This window comes from Papio anubis, chromosome 4, assembly GCF_008728515.1.
Source record: "Papio anubis isolate 15944 chromosome 4, Panubis1.0, whole genome shotgun sequence".
Lineage (NCBI taxonomy): Eukaryota > Metazoa > Chordata > Mammalia > Primates > Cercopithecidae > Papio > Papio anubis.
Window position 1 is genome coordinate 33,971,382 of NC_044979.1, and position 22,846 is coordinate 33,994,227.

The 22,846-nt window shown below is 35.1% G+C and overlaps 1 long non-coding RNA gene across 18 annotated transcripts in view; it reads right to left on the reverse strand.

Moving 5' to 3' along the window:
* Positions 1 to 22,846, reverse strand: part of LOC116274474 — a 138,086-nt gene that overhangs the window by 94,762 nt on the left and 20,478 nt on the right. For 14 of the 18 annotated variants that reach the window (XR_004183132.1, XR_004183142.1, XR_004183135.1 and 11 more), the window contains one exon: positions 18,700 to 18,774. This is a non-coding gene — a long non-coding RNA (uncharacterized LOC116274474). Of the gene's footprint in view, positions 1 to 18,699; positions 18,775 to 20,971; positions 21,108 to 22,846 lie in introns of all 18 variants that reach the window. The other 4 variants (XR_004183134.1, XR_004183131.1, XR_004183137.1 and 1 more) reach the window with 3 other exon arrangements.

Below are 22,846 nucleotides of genomic sequence, written 5' to 3' on the forward strand. Positions count from 1 at the left end.
CCTTAAAAAATAATTCATATTGATGCTATTTTTCTATTCTACTCAATGAGACAACTAATCCAAAATTATAGGTGAAAGTCTGGCCAGTGTTGGGGTGATTCATTTCTTGTAGCCATCTACACTTGTCAGGAAAATTGCCCGCTCACCCAAGAATTCATGGTTGTCTGGATAATCTCAACAAAGTGTAGGGGAACCCACAACCCTGATGTCTGATGCTCACTGTCTCCCTTGTAACTACTGCAGATTCCAGTGAGAAACCACTTTCATGTATGTGTTCTTTCTTTGTGTCATTAAAACATCATTTTGTTTTTCTTTTCAACAGTATGCTTTGTCTTACATGTCATGTTGAAAGAGGAAAAATGGATGCTCCCTGATATTTTTAAGTAAATATAATTTGTGGCCTGGCCTTAGCTTGCATCTCTTTCAACTGCAACTTGTTAACATTCTCTTCTCAGGAATTGATGGGTACAATCTCAGTTCAGACCTCTGTCTTTCTGTCTTTCATTTGAGAACGCATCATTTGTTTGCCTTCAGCATTTGTTCTTAGAATTGTTTCTTCTAGAGTGACATGGACACAGATCCCCATAATCCTAATCCTAACCCCACAATTTCTACCCACTTGATTTCCAGGCAACACACACACATACGTGTGTGTGTGTGTGTGTGTGTGTGTACGTATGTATATATGTATATATATATCTACAAAAGTAAGAAAGGGGAAAAGGCAAACATTATTTTGACCACCTTACAAATCTGTACTTTATCTCCCAACATCTAAAATTGTTTGTTTATCAGAATATCTGTAGCCAAAAGATATTCCTTGAAATATCAGGTCATGCAGTTTCCTCATAGCATCACATCTCTCCATTCAGCAAACATTTTGAGTGTTTACTGTATGTCTGTCATTTTCTTGGTATGGACAGATGCTGACCATAAGAATAAAAACATTTTTGACATCCTTTGTCAAAAATATACATGGTGAATCTTGTATTCAGTGACATGATTTATAGTTAGAAAAGATAATTGTTAAGTATTTAAGAAATAATTTTAATTGAAAAATTAGTTTGGCTTATCTTCACCCAGTTTTAATATCGATGAAAAATATCTTCTTTTTTGCGCACTGTGATTAATATATACACATGCACACATAATATGGTATTTATCATGCTTCTGCTGTGAAGAAATGTAAACACCACCATTCTCAGCTTAAATTTTCCAGCCATTTAACTTGATGGTCATTCCATGTTTAGAAACACCAAGCATGCCAAATTTAATGTTTTGACAGAAATACAACATTTGCTATTTGTTGGTGTGATCATCTATCTGAAATTTGAAATATCTTTTCTACATATAAAGAAGTTATATAAGCATCATCAACATTATACTAGGCACACATACATATAGAAATGGCCTGCGATCTAGAACACACAGTGTTCCATTCTTACTCCATTTCTGATTCTCTGAAAACCTGCATTTGTTGTGGCTTATAACTATTGCGACAAATTAAAGTCTGCACTAAACAATAGATTCACGAGAGATAAATGTTTTATATTGTCATCAAATGTCAGTTTGAATCTGGAGCAATACTAGAGGCTGTGCCTGGAGATTAATTTAAGCCATTTGTGGTCAGTGATTCATTGTTCTTGTCTAAGAAACAATGACATATTGAAAAATGAACTGATTCTCTCCCTCTCTCTCTCTCTGTTTCTTTGATTCATTGTACTAGCATTTTGTCTCTCCTTCATATTTAATTAGTTACATTGCAATAAGCAGAGAATGAACTTGATTCTTCTAGTAATTTTGTTCTATTTGTCAATCTACTTAGTGTGTACTTAAAAGATACCGATTTCAGTACAAGAATCATGTCAAAACCATTTGGCATTGAATCAATTTATCAAATGTATATCAAATACTTTTTCTAACTGAAAAATATGTACAGATCGGGCCAAACTGACACTGGAAAAAGGATATAGGAACAAATTATTTGTTAATAAATGAAAAGATAATTTGTGTTTTAGATTATTTCATATACAGTATTTTTCTGTAAGAATTATAATTAAGAATTTTAAAAATAATGTTGATGTTTTAAATAAATACCTCAGAAAGATCAATTTAAAAGATAATTGAAATTCTTCACAAAAACTGTGTTGCTTAGAAGCATCTTCTTAAGACCAGAACTTAATGAAAAATAATTTAGCAATAATATTTTATATTCACTAGCACTTGTCAAATTTTAAAGCATATTCATAATCATTTCCATTCAAGTAGAAGATAGTCATTGCACTCTACAATTTTCAAAAAAATTAAGTGTGTGGTTTCTCAACATCATATGCAATTTAAATTCAACCTAATGACATCAACTGGAAAAGAAAAAGATGTTCGTGTGATTTTCCTTTATATTTTTTTCATTATTGAGCAAGAACCATCATATTCTTTAACACTGAGCAAATATATCAGACTCACTAAAAAGTAGAAAAATCTAAAAATGGATAACCCATAAATGCATATACTAATAACCCATAAATGCATTGGTTAATACTGGTTTATAGATCATTATTTTAAAGAGAACCCTAAAATTCTGAAAGGACATTCCCTACCTACCATTGCACCTTTATGTCCTAAACTCCAAACATCACTGCTACCAAGTCAGATGGAATTACTGGATTTAGATGGTAGTTTTCTCTTTCTGGAATATGGACTTAAAATATTATATTAGAGTACAGATTATGTTAAGGGTAACATCATAATACTATATATTGCTTAAATGTTTGTGTGTTTTATTTAGGAAGTTTACTTTTGAAATGAATATAGTATATGTAGTTCACATTGGAACCAACCAAAAGCATTAACACAATGCACTATACTATAAAATCCTTGTGTTTCATTAAATATACACTTGAGCACATATTTCAAATATTGTCAGTATAGTCCAATGTCTGCCAGTTGGTGCAGTTGCTAAATGTAAAGTTTATCTATTTGATCTTTAAATTTGTTTAATAATTAAGGATTATGTTTTGTTCATTTTATAACAAGGACAGAACATGAAATAAATTGTTTTTAATTTTATAAAACCCAAACATCAATTGCTTATAAAAATAATGCACTCTTGACTAGGTGATCCTAGTTTGTACTCTTCCAATATATCAGCAATTGTTTTATTAGTGGCTCACCTTTAGAGTCTTTACAAAGCATTTAACTTAGCTTTCTAAAACTGAGGTTAAAAATCAGCCATCCCTTGCTATTTATAAATTCCACTTGTGAGAGGAGACATGTCCAGGAAGTCTGAGGGGTGGGCCAAGGACATTAAACATCATCACATGTATGCTTAGTGTTGGTATTTATTAGACAATTAATATGTATTAGCTCTCCTTAATTCTTGGACCTAAGTGTTTACGGGTGAAAACATCACAACACTCTCCTAAGTTTAATTTATATCAGCATCATTTTACAGACTAGGATTACAAACAACCAATTTTGGAAGTCTATATAAACGCTGCCTATAGAAAAATAAAATCCTTGCATTTCTAGCTCTCCAAGCGTTATCTTGCCATCAGGCAGCCTTAGGATTTTTGGTTTTGATTTGTCTTACTTTTGTGTATTCACATCTGAAGGAGGTTATTTGTTGAACTTCTACTTACAAGATAATTTTGATGAAAAGATTTATTTAATCAATGGTCTTATAATTCACGAAGAACAAGTTGAAGCTGGACATTCAGGTTCAGGATGCTGGTATTATTTCATCTCCCTTCTCCTTTCATCACACATGGGTGCATACACGATAGAATGAATTAACCAATATTCCCAGGTAATAATTTTAGATATTTTCTGATTGAATGTAGTATACACATATTCAATTTTGATTACTAAACATCTTCCTTACAAACCCATTAACTTTTTCTTGTATGTAATCAATAGTGAACAAAAGTAAGATTTCTCAGAGGAATTATTGTAATGATTTGGAACTAGTTATGTATCTAAGTATCATCTTGGGCATAATTTTTACTGATCACAAGGTAAAACATGATTTTTAATTAAAAGGCATTAGTTTTAAGAGAAATTTTAGGTTCACAGCAAATTTAAGAGGAAGACATAGAGATTTCCCACATATCGCCTACCCCACATATGAGCAGCCTCCCCTCTTGCCAACAACTCCCATTAAGAGTGGTACATTTGTTACAATCGACAAACCTACATTGATATTTCATAATCACCTGAAGTCCATAGTTTACATAGGGCTGACTATTGATCTTGTATCTTTCATGGGTTTGGACAAGTGTATAATGACATGTATCCAGCAAAGCAGTATCTTACAGAGCAGTTTCCTGGCCCTGGAAATCCACTGTGTTTCACCTGCTTATCACTTCCTCCTCCCACACCCTGGCAACCACTGCTTCCCAAGGCTATAAACATCCCTGTGCAGTGATACCTCTGTGTGGACGTAAGTTTTCAACTCTTTTGGGTAAATACAAAGGAATTCAACTGCTGGGTTATATAACATGATCTTTTTTTAAACCAAATAGTCTATGGTTTCAGAAATTTTCTCTTTCATAAAAAAATTTGGTTCAGAAAAATAATACTATATTTTATGTATATACCTGTTTTAAGAACCAATATCACAAATAGGCATCATATGTGATTTAATGTCCTGGTTTGTGACAGTCTTTAAGACAATCAGTTAACTGATTTTTAAATAAATTTGAAAGCCCTTTTTGATAGTTATGGAATTCAATAATGCTTACACTTTAATACAAATGGAATTAAATCTCATTTTAAATAGAATGACCCCAACAGTTTAATGAAAATAAACTTGGATACAAGTTTTAGCCTTCTGGTGGAATTCTGCCAGAAAAGCTTTCACTAGATAACAATCACTAATTATAATAGCAACTGACAATGGCTTAAACATGACCCACACACATCCTTCTAAAATCACAAAGCTCTTAAACGATAACATCGTCAATGACAGGGTTACGGGTACGACTGTAAAAACCCAGGGTGAGAAGAAAAGGAAAAGCAAGTGGCTCATACTAAGAAGACCATCAAACCTGCTGGGATAATTTAGATAATTAATTTTGTCCTTGAATTGAAAATGTTCTTTTAAATTTGATGTATTTTCTACTCTTTTTAATTTTACTTATAATTTTAGAAAAGTCGAGTGATATAACTGATTTGAAATTAAGCATAAGTGTCATTTTGATGTGGACCCTTGTTTGATATTCCTTTGGTTTATATTATTAAAAACTAGCAATCAACTGAAATATTTTACAAGAAATTTTACAATTCCAGTAGTAGATGCTTTATTAAATCAATGTATAGATGTAGTTATGTTTCTTACTAAAGTTAAATCATATTCACTATATATGCATGTAAACATGTATATAGTATGTGTATATGTGTGCACATGTATCATACACATGTATACACTCATACATTTACATAAATACACATATAGGTATACACATATACATAACATAAATACACATATATGTATACACATATACATAACATAAATACACATATATGTATTGAGTATAACCAAACATCTATGCTGCTTGGGAATTTGAATAAGTATGAAGAGTGAATAATTAGACATAAAAATGTAAATTAATTGAAACACAAATGTTGACTACACAAAGTCCAAGGTAAGAATTTCAGCAGTGAGCTGTTTAGGTGTTTGTAAGTTGTCCAAGACTACAAATTGAATCATTGGTGTTTCTGGGAGGAAACATAGCTTTTGCTGTGATATAGAATAATGCTCTGAATTTGTCATTTAATAGTCAGATAATACTTGCTATTTCCAAAAAAAAAAAAAAAATCCTATGCTCAAATATTGCTAAAAAATAGGAAACTAGAGTGGAAAAGTCAAGAATGGAATCAATGCCCCCAGTTAAGCAGTTAATCACTCATAAGGTCTAGTTAGTACGATCAAGACCCTGCTTTTTTAGTATCTCTTATTAAAATAAATGAAAAACATCAAAGTAAAGGAAAAGTCAACCTTATACAAAGGAGAAATAATTGAATTCTATCTACTCTTCAGACCTTAGTAATTGAAGCATTGCTTCACTTTCTAATTTGGATAACCTCATTAACTGTTTTCTACCTTATGCCTTTTCATGTTCCATGAGCTCTTTATCAAATGCAATCCTATCTTTTCTGGCATTCTATACTTTTCAACATGATTTTTAAATCACCACATAAAAATGCCTTCCCAATTAATTTTGCCCCATTCTGATGTCTCGCTTCATTCAGCATTTACATTCCATGTTACTTTACATATACTATTGTGTTTTTAAATTGTTCTTAATTAGAAAATCTATTGAATCACTAACGAATTATTTTTTATTATTTACTATTTAAAATACACATGCTTATTAATAATTTGCGTTAGTTCGTTTTCACGCTGCTGATAAAAACACACCCGAAACTGGAAGTAAAAAGAGATTTAATTGGACTTACAGTTCCACATGGCCAGGGAGGCCTCAGAATCATGGCAGGACGTGAAAGGCACTTTTTACATGGTGACAGCAAGGGAAAAATGAGGAAGAAGCAAAAGTAGAAACGCCTGATAAACCCATCAGATTTCGTGAGACTTACTCACTATAACAAGAATAGCACCGTAAAGATTGGCCTCCATGATTCAATTACCTCCCCCTGGGTCCCTCCCACAACATGTGGGAATTCTGGGAGATACAACTCATGTGATTTGGGTGAGACACAGTCAAAGCATGTAATAATTATTTAGCATCATAAAACAAAGGCATTGCATTTAAAAATGAGTTAATTTTTCTTTTTACTAGAAATGTTAGAATAAATTCTATCTTAACAGCTACACAATTTTGATGATCAGCTTTTCTAGAATTTAAGGATAATTATTTCTAACATATAAGTACTTCTTGAAAGAACAGAACCAGTTTTGAAAACTAAGTTTAAACATACTAAACTTAGTGGTTAAATTTTTTTTCTGGGAACATCTCAAACTGCTTCTATTAGTATCAATATGTGTACATATGTTTGCAAGTAAAGCCAAAGTTAGACCTTATAGTAGTCTTTCTTGTATTTTTTTTAATTTTTAATTTTTGTGATTGCATAGTAGGTTTATATATTTATAGATGACACAAGACATTTTGATACAGGCATACAACATATAATAATTACATCAAGATAAATGGATATCCATCCCCTCAAGCATTTACCCTTTCTTTGTGTTAAAAACAATCCAATCATACTCTTAAAGTTTTTTTTTTTTAATTTGCAATAATATCGTTGGCTGTAGTCACCCTGTTGAGCTGTCAAATAGTAGGCCTTATCCATTCTATCAAAGTGTATTTTTGTGCCCTTAACCATTCCCACTCCCCCACCACCCCTACTGTCTTTCCCAGTCCCCAGTAACCTTCATTCTATTCTCTATCTCTATTAGTTCAATTGTCTTAATTTTAGCTCACACAAGTAAGTGAGAACATGCCAAGTTTATCTTTCTGTGCTTGGCACATCATTTCATTTAATATAATGACCTTCAGTTCCATTCACGTTATTGCAAATAACAGGATCTCATTAGTTTTTATGGTTCAACGGTACCCTATTATGTATATGTACCATATTTTCTTTGTCCATCCATCTGTTGATAAACACTTAGGTTGCATTCAAATCCTGGCTATTGTGAATAGTCCTGCAATAAATATAGGAGTGAAGACATTTTTTAATAATACTGATTTCCTTTATTTTGGCATATACCTAGCAGTAGAATTACTGGATCTTATGGTAGTTCCATTTTTAGTTTTTTGAGGAAACTCCAAACTGTTCTCCATAATGGTTGTACTGATTTACATTTACAACAGTATGAAGGTTCCCTTTTCTCCAGCATTTGTTATTTCCTGTCTTTTGGGTAAAAGCCATTTTAACTGGGGTGAGATAATATCTCATTGTAGCTTTGATTTCCATTTTTCTGATGATCAGAGATGTTGAGCATCTTTTCATATACCTGTTTGCCATTTGCATGTCCTCTTTTGAGAAATGTCTATTCAGATCTTTTGGCCGTCTTTAATCTAATTATTCGATTTTTTTCCTATAGAGTTGATTGAGCTCTTTTTATATTCTAGTTGAAAGATGAATAGTTTGCCAATATTTTCTCCCATTCTGTGCATTGCCTCTTCACTTTGTTGATTGTTTGTGTTGCTGTGTAGAAGCTTTTTAACTTGGTGTGATCCCAGTTGTCCATTTTTACTTTGGTTGCCTATGTTTGTAGGGTGTTACTCTAGAAATATTTGCCCACTCCAACGTCCTGGAGAATTTCCTCAATGTTTTCTTGTAGTAATCTTATAGTTTGAGGTCTTAGATTTAGGTCTTTAATCCATTTCGATTTGATTTTTGTGTATGGTGAGAGATCATGGTCTAGTCTCATTCTTCTGCATATAAATATCCAGCTTTCCCAACATCATTTATTGAAGAGACTGTCCTTTATCTAATGATGTTCTTGATATCTTAGTCGAGAATGAGTGCACTGTAAAAGTAAGAATTTGTTTCTGGTTTCTCTATTCTGTTTCAGTGGTTTATGTGTCTATTATTATGCTGGTACCATGCTGTTTTGATTACTATAGCTCTGAAGTATACACTGAAGTAAAGTAATTCTTTCTGTTTTTTTTTTCTTTTTGCGCAGGATAGCTTTGGCTATTCTGGTTTTTTTGGTTGTTTGTTTGTTTTTGTTTTTGTTTTTGTTCCATATACATTTTTGGATTTTCCTTTCTACTTCTGTGAAGAATGTCATTGGTATTTTGACAAGGACTGCATTGAATCTGTAGGTTGCTTTGGATAGTATGGACATTTTAATAATATTGATTTTTCCAATTCATTAACAGAATATCTCCATTTTTTGTGTCCCCTTCAATTTATTTCACAAATTTTTAAAATTTATTTTTCTTTTTAATTTCTTTTAATTTTCTAAACTTTTATCTTAAGTTCAGAGGTCCATATGCAGGTTTGTTACACAGGTAAACTTGTATCATGGGGGTTTGTTTTACAGATTATTTCATCATCCAGGTATTAAGCCTGGTACCCATTAAGTATTTTTCTTGATCCTCTCCCTCTTCCACCCAGCAACCCCCAAGAAGCCCCAGTATGTGTTGTTCCTCTCTAAATGTCTGGTGTTTTCTCATCATTTAGCTCCCACTTGTACATGAGAATATGTGGTATTTGATTTTCTGTTCCTGTGTTAGTTTGCTAAGGGCAATGACCTCCAGCTCCATCCATGTCCCTGCAAAGGACATTATCTCTTTTTTTTTTTATGGCTGGATAGTATTCCATGGCATTTAGGTTGATTCCATGTCTTTGCTATTCTGAATAGTGTTGCAATGAACATCTGTGTGCATGTCTTTATAACAGAATGATTTATATTCCTTTGGATATAGGCCCAGTAATAGGATTTCTGGGTCAAACGGCATTATTCTCTTTAGGCTTTTGAGAAATCACCACATTGTCTTCTTCCACAATGGCTGAACTAATTTACACTCTTTCTAAGAAAGTATATATCTTCTTCACAGCCTATCCAGAATCTGTTATTTTCTGACTTTTTAATAATAACCATTCTGAGTTGCATGAGATGGTAGCTCATTGTGGCTTTTATTTGCATTTTCTCTAATAATCAGTGATGTTAAGCTTTTTTTCATATGATTGTTGGCTGCATCGATAACTTATTTTGAAAAGTGTCTGTTTATATTTTTTGCTCATTTTTTAATCGGTTTATTTGGGATTTTTTTCTTGTAAATTTGTTTAAGTTCTTTACAGATGTTGGATATTAGACCTTTGTCAGGTGCATAGTTTACAAAAATTTTCTCTCCTTCTGTAGGTTGTCTGTTTAGTATGTTAATAGTTTCCTTTGTTGTGTGTAGCAGCTCTTTAGTTTAATTAGATCCCATTTGTCAATTTTTACTTTTGCTGCAATTTCTTTGCCGTCTTTGTCATGAAATCTTTGCTTGTGCCTAGGTCCTGAATGGTATTGCCTAGGTTGTCTTCCAGGGTCTTTATAGTTTTGGTTTTTACATTTAAGTCTTTAATCCATCTTGAGTTTATTTTTTGTTTATAGTGTAAGGAAGTGGTCCACTTTCAATCTTCTGCATATGACTAGCCAGTTATCACAGCACCATTTATTGAATAAGGAATCATTTCCTCATTGCTTGTTTTTGTCAGGTTTGTTGAAGATCAGATGGCTGTAGGTGTGTGGCCTTATTTCTAGGTTCTTTATTCTATTCCATTGTTCTATGTGTCTGTTCTTGTACCAGTACCATGCTGAACAGGCAAAAGTTGGACGCATTCCCCTTAAAAACTGGCACAAGACAAGGATGTTGAATTTTATCAACATCCCTTCACAATAAAAATCCTTTTTCAAGCATTTTGTTGTCCTTCATTCTGTTGATACGATGTATCACCTTTACTATTTGTGTATGTTGAATCATGCTTGCATTTCTGGAGTAAATCCCAGTTTGTTATGATGAATGATCTTTTTATTGTTGAATTTGGTTTGCTAGTGTTTTGTTGAGTATTTTTGCATCAATGTTCATCATTTTGGCCTTTTTTTTTGTATTTTTGATGTGTCTCTCTCATTTTAGTATCAGGGTACAGGCCTCATAGAATGAGTTTGGAAGTATTCCTTCCTCCTATGTTTTTCAGAACAGTTTGAGTAGGATTGATATTAGTTCTTTAAATTTTTGGTAAAATTCAGCAGTGAAGGCATCAGGTCCTGAGCTTTACTTTGCTGGAAGACTTTTTATTTGATCTCATTATTTGCTATTGGTCTATTCAAGTTTTCAAATTATTCATGGTTCAATCTTTGCAGGTTGCATATGTCTAAGAATTTATCCATCTCATCTAGATTTTCCAATTTCTTGGCATGTAGTTGCTCATAGTAACCTCTAATGATCCTTTGGATTTCTGCAGTATTTATTGTAATGTCTCTTTTTTCATCTCTGGTTTTATTTACTTGGGTCTTCCTTTTTTTTTTTTTTTCTCTTAGTTACATCTGGCTAAATGTCAATTTTATGTTTTCAGAAAACCAACTTTTCATGTCATTAATCTTTTATATTGTTCTCTTCATTTCAATTTTATTTCTACTCTGAACTTAATTTTTTTTTTCTACTAACTTTGGGTCAATTTATTTGCTCTTGCTTTTCTAGTTCTTTAAGATGCATCATTAGGTTGCTTATTTTTAGTAGAACTTTTTCTACTTTTTAAATGTAGGTGCTTATACCTATAATTTGTCCTATTAATACTGCTTTCACTGTATTACATTGGTTGTAGTATGCTCTGTCCATTGTTTTGTCTCACAAAATTTTTTAATTTCTTCCTTTATTTCTTCACTGACTCATCAGTCATTCAGGAGCATATTGATAATTTCCATGTGTTTGTATCATTTTCAAAATTCCTCTTGTTATTGATTTCTACTTTTATTGTGGTTAGAGAACATACTTAATACAATTTATTTTTGGGGTTTTTTCAGACATATTTTGTGGCCTAATATATGGTCTATTGTTGAGAATGATCCATGTATTTAGGAGAAGAATGTGTATTCTGCAGCTGTTGGATGAAATGTTCTGTAAATATCTGTTAGGTCCATTTAGTCTATAGTGCAGATTAAGTTCAATTTTTTTTTGTTGTTGATTTTCTGTCTGGATGATCTGCCCAATGCTGAAAGTGGAGTGTGGAAATCTCCTGCTATTTTTGGAGTCTATCTGTCTCTTTAGTCCTAATAATATTTGCTTTATGCATCTAGGGGCTTTAGTGTGGGGTGCACATATATTTACAGTTGTTATATCCTCTTGCTGAATTGACCCCTTTATCATTATATAATGGCCATCTTAGTCTCTTTTTATAGTTTGCATTTTGAAATCTATTTTGGCTGAAATAAATATAGCTATTCCTGTGTCTATGTCTTTCTTCATAGGTGAAGTGTTTTTCTCGTAGGCAACAGATCCCTGGGTCTTGTAATTTTTTTTTTTTTTTTTTTTTTTTTGACATGGAGTCTCGCTCTGTCACCCAGGCTGGAGTGCAGTGGCGCCATCTCGGCTCACTGCAAGCTCCACTGCCTGGGTTCATGCCATTCTCCTGCCTCAGCCTCCTGAGTAGCTGGGACTACAGGTGCACACACCTGGCTAATTTTTTTGTATTTTTAGTAGAGATACGGTTTCACCATGTTAGGAAAGATGGTCTCAATCTCCTGACCTTGTGATCTGCCCGCCTCATCCTCCCAAAGTGCTGGGATTCCAGGCTTGAGCCACCATGCCCAGCTGGGTCTTATAACTTTAATTATTCAGTCACTCTGTCTTTTCAATGGAATATTCAGTTCATTTACATTCAGTGTTATTACTGATAAGTAAGGACTTACTCCAGCCATTTTGTTATTTGTTTTCTGGTTGCTTTGTGGTCTTTTCTTCTTTCTTTTCTTCCTTCCTGTCTTCCTTTCAGAGAAAGTGATTTTCTCTTGTGGTATGTTCCCATTTCTTACTTTTTATTTTCTCTGTATCTGTTGTAGGTTATTTTGATTTGAGATTTCCATGAGGTGTGCAAACAATATCTTACAACCCATTAGTTTAAGCTGATGACAACTTAGCATTGATTGCATAAACAAACAAGCAGAGAAAACTAATAAAAGTTTTATAGTTTAAATTTGTTCCCCTGCTTTTTAACTTTTTTTCTATTTATACCTTATCATACTCTCTATATCTTGAAAATTTGTTGTAGTCATTATTTTTATCGGTTCACCTTTCAGTCTTTCTACTCAAAATATATGAGTAGTTCACAAACCACAATTACGGAGTTATCATATTCTGTGTTTTTCTGTGTACTTGCTCTTACCAGGGAGTACTGTACTTTCTGATGAGTTGTAATTGCTTATTAACATCCTGTGCTTTCAGATTGAAGAGATTCCTTTAGCATTTCTTGTAGGACAGTTCTGGTTTTGATAAAATCCCTCAGCTTTTGTTTGTCTAGAAAAATATTTATTTTTTTCTTTATGTTTGAAGGATATTTTTGCCAGATACGCTATTCTAGGATAAAGGGTTTTTTTTTCATTTTGTTTTGTTTTGTTTTTTCCTTCAGCACTTTAAACATGTCATGCCACTCTCTCCTGGCCTGTAAGGTTTCTGCTGAGAAGTCTACTGTCAGACATATTGGAGCTCCATTTGGTATTATTTGTTTATTTTCTCTTGCTGCTTTTAGGATTCTTTCTTTGTCCTTGACTTTTGAGAGTTCATTAAATGTCTTGAGGTAGTCTTATCTGGATTAAATCCACTTGGTGTTCTACAACCTTCTTGTACATTAGAAGGTTCTTTTTCTTGTACAAAGAAAGAGTATTAATATCTTTCTTTAGGTTTGTAAATTTCTCTGTTATTATCTCTTTGAATAAACTTCTATCCCATCTGTCTCTCTACCTCTCTTTAAGGCGAATACCCTTTAGATTTGTCCTTTTGAGGCTGTTTTCTGTATCTTGTAGGTATCCTTTATTATTTTTTGGTTTTGTCTCCTCTGACTGTGTATATTCAAATATTCTGTCTTCAAATTCACTGATTCTTTCCTCTGCTTCATCAGTTCTGATGTTAAGACTCTGATGCATTATTCTTTATTAAGTCAATTGCACCTTTCAACTCCATAATTTCTGTTTGATTTTTTTTCAATTATTTCAATCTCTTGTTAAACTTTTCCAATAGGATTCTGATTTCTTTCTAACTGTGTTATCTTGAATTTTTTTGAGTTTCCTCAAAATAGCTATTTTGAATTCTTTTTCTGAACAGTCACATATCTCTGTCTTTCCTGGACTAGTCACTGGTGTTTTATTTAGTTTTTTTTTTTTTTTTTTTTTGTCAGGTCTTGTTTTCCTGGATGGTCTTGACGTTAGCAAACGTTCATTGGTGCCTGGGCCTTGAGAAGTTAGGTATTTATTGTAGTCTTTCCACTCTCGGCTTGTTTGTACACAACTTTATTGGGAAGGATTTCCCCGTAATTGAAGGGACTTGGGTGTTGTGATCTAAGATTTTGGTCACTGCAGCCATATCCGCACTAGGGGGCACCCCAAGTCCAGTTACACTGTGGCTCTTGCAGACTCAGAAGTACTGCTATGGTGGTCTTAGATAAGATATGGAAGAATTATCTGGATTACGAGTCAGAGACTCTTGTTCTCTTCCCTTACTTTCTCCCCCAAATGGAGTCTCTTTCCCTATGTTGAGCTGCCTGAAGGTGGGGAAGGGGTGACACAAGATCCCTTGTGACCACTACCACTATGACTGCACTGTGTCAAACCTGCAGCCAGCACAGCACTGCATGTCCCCCATGCCCTGTTGTAACCACTACCTGGCTACCATCTATATTCACTCAAGGCCCTGGGGCTCTATAATCAGCAGGTGGTGAAGCCAGCCAGCCTTTGCGTCCTTCCCTTCAGGCTTCAAGTTCCCTTCAATTCCAGGTTCATCCAGAGATGCAGTCCAGGAGCCAGGGCTTGAAAGAAGAAAACTTAGGCATCTACTTTGTGCTCTATTCTACTGTGGCCTAGCTGGCACGCAAGTGGCAAGGCAAAGGTGCTTCCCACTGTTCCCTTCCTCCCCTTTCCACAAGCAGAGGCGTCTTCCCTTATGACCACCCCTACCTCACCCCATAGCAAATACTGACTGGATGCCGCTGATGCTCATTCAAGGTCCAACGGCTCTTTAGTTAGATTCTGGTGAATGCTGCCAGGCTTGGGATTCTTACTTCAGGGAAATGGACTTCCCTCTGGCCCAGGGCAGGTCCAGCAATGCCATCTAAGAACCACGACCTTAAATTCATGACCCCAAGAAACTACTTTGTGCTCTACCCGACTGTGTCTGAACTGGTACCTAAGCTGCAAAATAAAGTCAACTTTATGCTTCCCTCTCCTTTTCTCAAGCGAAAGGAGTCCATCCTTATAGCCATCACAGTCAGGAATGTGCTTCATCACACTTGAAACCAGTATGTTTATGAGTCTCACCCAAGACCCACAGCAAGAACTGCCTAGGTACCCACACTGATTATTAAGGACCCAAAGATTCATTAGTCAACAGATAATGAATCCTGCCAAAACTAGGTCCTTCCTTTCAAGACAGCAGGTGCCTTTCTGGCCCATGGGGTATCTAGAAATGTTGTAAAGGAGTTGGACCTCTGGACTCTGTCTGGTACCCTATTCTACTATGGCTGAGCTGGTATCCCACTTGCAAGACAAAGTCCTCTTTACGCTCCTCTCTCCTTTTCTCAAGTGGAGTGAAGAAGTGTCTCCCAGTGCTATGGCTGTGCTGCCTGTGGCTGGGGAAAGGGTGACTGTCACAGCTGGTGTCTCATTAGGTCGTGTGTTCTTCCAAGTCCACTGGCTCTGAGATCAGCACAGCACCAGGACTTGCCCAGGAATTGTAGTCCTTGTGGCTTATACTACCTTTTAAGTTTATTTGGAACTCCAGAGCTGTTTGATCTGTGGTGCTGAGGCTTCCTGGAACTTAGGTTCTGAATGCTGGAATGGGCAATTCCCATCTGGGTAGGGATGGTCTGAATGCTCCCTCCTGGCCACCATCTGAGTTCTGCCCAGTGTTTCTTGCTGTTATGACAGAGCAGCAGCACTGAGTTCCAGTGCAAGGTCCCATGATCACTGTGGTCTCCCTCCCCAAAGTGCAGATTCTCTCTCCAGACCACACAGCCTCTGCTGGTGGCGGGGAGGAATGGTGTCAGCAATTTATGACTGTGTTTCCCACCCACTTCAGTGCAGCTTTCAGTGATATGAAGTGAAAACCAAGTACTGTGATCACTCACCCAATGTTTTATTCTCATGAAAGTGTTTTTGTGTGTGGTTGCTCAATTTGGTGTTTCTAAGGGGCAGACAATCAGTGAAAGCATCTATTTAACCATTTGGCGCCACCTCCTCTCCCCTTCCTGGTTTTAATACACTTCTCAAGCTAACTAAATGAAAGGTTCTCAGCAAAAGCAGTACTTTGCTCCTGGGGGGTATTGTGGAAATTTGTGGTTTTTGGTTGTCACAATGATTAGGGAAGCACCACTTAATGGGAGAATGCTAAAGGTGCTAAATAATGAATAGCACATCATAGTACTTAAAATAAACAAATAGATTAAAAAGTTTCTTTATCACACACTAACACCTATACACAACCTTAAAACATCTCACTGAGCTTTAATATATATGAAAAACCTGCTCGGAATTTTGGCCACTTACAATGTATCTTTGTTTAACATATAACACAAAGATTTTCTACATGACTTTAATTAATAGTAAATTTTCTAGGAATAGGAACTCTTTCCAACTTGAAGGAAGATTTTTTGTATTTTGTTTGAAAATTTATTAGATATTATTCAATGTGTTGGAAAACCACATTACAAACCACACCACCAATCTATATTTGAGTCACTAATGAAATGTTTTCTCTCTCACTTTGCCTTCATAGCCATCATATTCTGTTAATTTTGTATATCATAAGAATCTAACTGCTTTATTTTCTCTTCTTGTGTTGTCATGGCTGAACACTAACACACACACATATCATTTTGTAATAAATAATTGCTTCTATATTTTTCTATTTTATTATTCTTTACAATTTTAAAAATTATGCATGCATATTCATTATATTGTCCTTAAGTTTTATTTTAGGAAAGTAAAGCACTACAAAATATTTGTTATATGAGCAGGACATTGGGCCTAATAAGGTCGAGAGCCACTAGATACAATGGCAATGGCAAGATTGAACCTCCTTGGAGCTTCTGAGGTCAACATTTTGCCTTCACAGGTATGGCTTTTCTAACACGGGGATAACCTGGAAAGCTTGTGTTGCATGTGGTGGCTAAGGAGAATAGCAATATAAGGAGTGATTATTGTTAGTCCTGGTAGATTCTATAGGGAATGTGAATATAAATACAAATTATAAACTTACAGGGTTGATCTTTCAGCAAGTTTGCAATGGGGGTCTGGTAGTATTGGGAAAAGATAGAGACTATTGACAGGAGCACCACAAGCTCTCTGGGTTTCGTATACAGACCTTTTAAGGGCAGTAAGGAGGTAGAGAAAAAGGGCTACAAAAATTATATCTAATGTCTCTTCTGTTGTTTTGCTCATGCTTTATACTTTTCAGACTTTCCTATTACTGTCTGCTTATTGTTCTTTATTATCCATCTAGCTAGCTAGCTAGATGATTTTGCTGTTACCTTTTCCAGCAATAGTCTCAATACAAAATATTTTTTAAACTGACATATCCACTTTTTCAGCTATTTCCGTGTTACATGACTGGAACCATGTTTTGAAGGCAAGTCTTAAAAAGTCTTTTAAAAATAGCATGTAGGTGTATACTTTTACAGTCTCTACATATCAAAGGTATCTGTTTTCTTTACTTATAAAAGACAACTTTGTAGATATAAAATTCTTAAGATACAAATTTAAAAATACAAACATTAAGATGTATTTACATGCATCTCCATTGACTTAAGATATGTATTTGGGGAAAAGATATGTGTTTGATGGATAATTCTGATTTTATTTAACCTTAGAATTTAACGTTTTGTATAAGATGGGCCAGGATGCTTTTGATGAGATTGTCTCGAATGTTCTCAATATTTTTTATATATTTTTGCTTCAGAAAAATGTATTTGAATTATCTTTTATTGTTCTTTTCCTGTTGCTCAAAAAGTCTTCTTTAAACCAATCTATAATGCTTAAGTTGAATTTTCATTTTCTGTTTTTCTCATATCTTATGTTTTCCCTCTTTTTTTTTTTTTTTTTTTTTTTTTTTTTTTTTTTTTAGACAGAGTCTCACTCTGTCACCAAGGCTGGAGTGCAGTGGCAACATCTTAGTTCACTGCAACTTCCACCTCCTGGGTTCAAGTGATTTTAATGCCTCAGTCTCCTGAGTAACTGAGGTTACAGATGTGCACAACCACACCTGAGTAATTTTTGTATTTTTAGTAGAAATGGGGTTTCACCATGTTGGCCAGGCTGATCTTGAACTCCTGGCCTCATGTGATCCGCTGCCTGGGCCTCCCAAAATGCTGGGATTACAGGCGTGAGCCACTGTATCCAGCCAGATCATAAATTTTATCATTTGAACTTTTCTTCTGCATTCTGGAACAGCTCCTCAGATCTCATCCTGTTACTCTCCATGTCAATTTTAATGTGTATGTCTCTGATACAGATTTTAAAATTCTGTCATTATGGTTTCGTTTTCCTTGTCGTTCTTCTTTATTTTTTCTTTATTGTTATTCTTCTTTATTTCCCTTGCATAACTTTATTTCTCATGTTCTTTTCCATTTTTATCAGCCTTGAGAATTTCTGCCACTATTTAATAAAAAGCTTCATTGTTTTTCATTGGTAACAATCAACAACTTTTCCAAGTTTTCTTTTGAATCCTAAGATAATTATTTCCTGAGGATTGCATTTTATCTGATGTTTGATGATATTTTAACTTCTTTGTTTGGGAGCATTTTGCTTTGCTGTTTATCTTTTTCTGTTGTGTCTTCAGATTTTTCTTACTGCCAAGGTGGTACTCTCCGGATCCCTCTTTTAGATATAAAAAGGCATACATGTAAATAGTTTCTATTTTAATTCCTAATGTCTGGAAAGCTTTCATTTACTACTTGAAATCATTTTCTACACGTTTCCTAGTGCTGTGACACCACGAAAAATACAATAGATGAAAGTCTTATTTCCTCAAAACTCACCACTTACAGAGCAACCTCTTGGGTGGCAGGCAGTACGCCACTTCAATTACAACATACTTCTTGCACACTCGTTTTCTGGAAAGAGAGAGAGATGCACAGATGATGAACAGCCCTCTAACTACCCACAAAAACCTTCATCATGCAATAGAAGCAAGGCTGCCAAGTTTTCTATTTTGAACAGTCCTTTTTTCTTTTTCTTATTTCAGAGTCAGACAGTGGCCCAGAGATGATGAAAAGTACATTTATATGGCCAGGTTTTCTCTATTCTAGATATAAAATATGAATGGCCCACCGAGTGGATATTTCATTTCTATACAATCAACCAGAATTAGTAAAATTCTACCACATTTTGACAATAACTTTAACGTCACTCAATGTTATATCACTCAATTTGTCAATGAAATTTTCAATGTAGTAAATTTGCATTTTTTGTTTTTATAGGAAAAGTGTTAAAGCAGTGAATACAGGATATTATTGCACAAATGCCAGCAGTCATGAGGGTCTGGGTATAGGCTGTGGCTGTATACCTTTTGTTGTTGAAGATGGGAGATAGTGATTTAGATTTTCACATGTAAACTTTGAGGTCTTCTGAGAACCAGCTAAAAGATTAAGCAGTTTGATCTATGTGACTATACCAGAGGAAATGCTGACATTGGAGTTGTGGAATTAGAAATTTTGGTGTGTATGTGACCTTTAAATCTCTAGGGCTAAGTACGAAAAGCCCATGATATACAAATCTTTAATTTATCAAGAAGAAATTGGAAACAGAAGCAAGAATAAGTTGTACGAAATAATCTAAGATAAAAAGGTATCTTCAGAAAGAACATATTTTCAACAAAGAACTGAAGAGAGGTTAAACAGGATGCACCCAAGAGGGCTGACCTTTTCAAAATCTCAGTAATGTTTTAGAGATGAGTATAAGAGGAGAGGTGGATTCTAAGCCCATAAATCCATAATGCAGTGAACTGATGAGTGAACGAAAAGTGAGGCCATGACTGTTAAATACAATTGCAAAAAATATGTCTTTGATGGAGGAGGATGAATAGGGTAGAAATTTGCAGGGGCAGGATTGTCAAGAGGCTTTTTTAAAAACATAAAAATATCCTCACAGTTCATAAAATTGAATTCACCCAAAAGAAGATTGAAAAGTAAAAGAATTGAGTCTATTGTTCTTAAAGTCTGTTTTTCCTAATAAAGGAAACAAAGCCTTTGGCAGAATTAATTTGTTGTATTGCAGTGTTTCTGTTATTTAACAATTTAAGTTAAGAGATGCATAGCTGTGGAAATGTATAGTTGGCAAAACAGTGAAGTGGTTTGGAGCATGGACTCAGGAGTTAGAGGGCCTGCATCTGCATCCTGGCTCGGCCACACACTAGCTGTGTGCACACATCTTTCCACCACAAAACTCTGCTAAGCTATCTGCATTTGAAGGTACATACATTGCATTTCTTCCTGTGGCAATGCATGAACTCTTCTTCCTGCATGATCATCTGCCCCTCACCTTCTTCTCTTTACTGGATTATTCATATCAGTGGGCAAACATGTTATAAAATCTCCCGTCTACTGAACATAACAAAATGTGACCCCTGTCACAGCACCATTTTTCTGCTTTCTTATGCAAAAATCCTCAGAGTGTTGTCTGTTCCTACTACTAACATTTCTGTCTCCTGTGTTCTCTCATGAACTTAGCCCTACATGGCTTTGCCTCCACCTCTCTACCCAAATTGATTTTCATCTTTTTATTTGTGAAAAAATATAAGGACTCAAACAGAGTAAATTACTCTTTTAAGAGAGGAAGATTCTCTGGGTTAGCAAAATGTATTTATTGCTTTAAAAAATACATATAGGGCCAGGCGCAGTGGCTCATGCCTGTAATCCCAGCAGTTTGGGACGCCAAGGCGGGCAGATCACCTGAGGTCAGGACCAGCCTGGCCAACATAGCGAAACCCCGGCACTACTAAAAATACAAAAATTAGCTGGGCATGGTGGTGCACGTGTGTAATCCCAGTTACTTGGGAGACTGAGGCAGGAGAATGGCTTGAACCCAGGACGTGGAGGTTGCAGTGAGCTGAGATCACACCACCGTACTCGAGCCTGAGCGAAAGAGTCAGATTCCATCTCAAACAACAAAAACAAACAAAAAATATAAATTAAAAGCAATAGAACCTTGCTCACAAGAATGCAAAATAATATGGCTGTCTTGGAAAACAATTTGGCACTTTCTTATAAAATTATACATATATTTGCCATGTGGCCCAGTAATTGCACTTACAGGTATTAAGAAAAATGAAAACACATGCGGCAGACAGGAGCCACAGTGTCTGTTCCATGAACTTCACCGCTGGAATTCATGCATTTATAGAACTCTCTTTCCTTGAGTGAAGGCAGACCCCATGACTGGCTTCTAACTAATAGAACACAGAAAAGGTGACAGGATGTCAATCACTTGTGATTGCATAACATTATCTAAAGCTCCACCCTATTTCTACCCGACTCATGCTAGAGACTCTCCTTGCTGGCATGATGAAGTAAATCGCCATTTTAGAGAAGCATATTATGTAGCAAGGAACTTCAGGTTCAGCTTCTTGGGATCCAAAGGCAGCCTTTTGTTATTGAACAGCAAGAGGTCAGGGCCCTCTATTTCAAAACTGCAAAGAAATACTGCTACTCCTTGAGTAAGCTTGGAAACAGTACCCAGTTTTGCCTAACACCTTGATTATAGCATAGCAGGGGACCCCCAGCTAAGTCATGCCTGGATTCCTGACCCAGAGAAATTGTGAAATAATAATTGTGTGCTTTTACAACTTACAAATTTGTGGTAATTTGTTATACAGCAATTTAAAATGAATGTAACATATACCACTCCAAAACTGACAAGTAAATATTTATATCAGCATTATTCTTAGAAGTCAAACATAGAAATAGTACAAATATTTTAAATCTAATGAATAGATAAATAAATTGTGGTATATCCATTCAGTGGAACACTACCCAACAAAAAAACAGAAACAGACTACTAAAATACAGAACAACATGGAGAATCTCCATGATATCATGCTCATCATAAGAAGCCAGACATAAAGGAGTACCTGAGGTATGAGTTTGTTTGTGTGTAATTCCAGAGAAGGCCAAAATATAGTGACAGAATGAAGATCAGTGATTGACTGAGGCTAGGGGTGAAGGTAGGGAATTGACTGCAAAAGGGAACAGTAGAATGTTTGAGGGTTGATGAAAATATTCTGTATCAGCACTGTCCAATAGAACATTTTGTGTACATATTCCATAATCTTCTCTGTCCTATCTGGAAACCACTAGTCACATAATGGCTATTGAGCATTTGACATGTAACTAGTTAAAATAAGGAAATGAATTTTTAATTTTAACTAGTTTTAATTAACTTTCTATATGCACATGGGACAATATGGTGCTGTATCATTTGATTGTGTGTGGTTACGTAACTGCACACACTTGCCAAAACTCATTGAACTACATACTGAAAATGAGTGAATCTTGTTGTATGCAAATTATACTTCAATTAAGCTGTTTAAAAAATAACAATGGAAACAACAGAAATATTTAGTAGTTATAATAATTACATCAGCTTCCTCTTTTCCCTTTGCCTAACCTCTTTGCTTCTGTATTCATTTCCTAGGGCTGTCATAGTGAAAAATGACAAACCTGGGGTCTTAAAACAACAGAAACTTTTTCTTTTATAGTTCAGGAGGCTAGAAGTCTGAACTTAAATTGTCAACAGAGCAGTGCCTTCTGGAACCTCTGTTCCAGAGGGAGAATACGCTCCCTGCCTCTCTTTGGCTTCCATTGTTGCCGGTAATCCTTGGGGTTCTTTTGACAGTAGCTTCGTCACTCTGATCTCTGCCTCCTTCTTCATGCAGAGATTATCAAAGATAATCACTGATAATAGAACAAACTGAATTCATGTGTCACCTAACAGAATGCAGCAAGAGCAAAACTGCACTTTTCTGTGATTCTCCTGCCAAAGATACAAAACCTGAATATAATTATGTGAAAACATCAGACAAAGCCCCAAATAACTGGCTTATAATTTTGTTGAATGTTGATGTCATGAAGTCAAGAAAAGACAGGAACTCTTTGATATTCAAAGAAACTAAAAATACAAAAAAAGAAA